General features: G+C 38.4%; 1 pseudogene; it reads left to right on the top strand.

Annotated features, from left to right (window-relative positions):
• Positions 1 to 359: 359 nt before the first annotated feature.
• LOC116865445 lies at positions 360 to 485 on the top strand (annotated as a pseudogene).
• Positions 486 to 774: the final 289 nt, after the last annotated feature.

Genomic DNA, 774 nt, shown 5'->3' on the forward strand with positions numbered 1-774 from the left:
CTTTTGCAAGTATTTCAGATCTGATGTCTGATGTGGTTTCTCTGAACATTAAGTCTGGGGAAGAATTCACTCTTGCCTATAGACACAGGCGCTCTTTTTACTCCTGTGGATGACCACTCTTCCTGATCCAAATAAACCAATGGTTTATTATTCATTCAGTCAGCAGGGAATATGTGAGTTCTTCCTACAGGCCAGGCACTGATTGAAATCCTGGGAGGACAGTGGAAAACGAGACAGACGAGGACTCTTCACTTGTGAAGCTGACTTTCTAATGAGGGGGAGAAATTCAGAAACAATGAATGTAAACATACAAATGATTTTAAGTAGTCATAAGTTCCATAATGAAAATTAAAGGAACAAGCTTTGCGCAGTGGCAGTATCGTAGCCAATGAGGTTTATCCGAGGCGCGATTATTGCTAATTGAAAATTAAAGGAACAGTGAAAAGAAATGGCCAACAGGTGTTTCTAAGGAAATTTTTTTAAATAGGGGACATTTGACTAAGTCTCTTTTTCTGTCACCTCCACAAATTCCCATTTGTTATCCCATATAATCATAACTTTCCTCACCCCTAATGCATGGCACTAGCTAATACTTCTCTATCAATGTAGTTTTGGGTTTTTTAAAATGTTACATAAATGGAATCATAGAGTATGTAAACTTTTGAGATTGCCTTCTTTTACTTAGAGTCCATGAGATCCATCCAGGATGCTGTGTGTATTACTAGCTCATTCCTTTTTATTGCCGAGTAGTCTTCCATTGTCTGAGTGTACCAC

The sequence above is a fragment of the Lontra canadensis genome, unplaced genomic scaffold (genome assembly GCF_010015895.1).
Source record: "Lontra canadensis isolate GAN:19392208 unplaced genomic scaffold, GSC_riverotter_1.0 scaffold7, whole genome shotgun sequence".
NCBI classification, from domain to species: Eukaryota; Metazoa; Chordata; class Mammalia; order Carnivora; family Mustelidae; genus Lontra; species Lontra canadensis.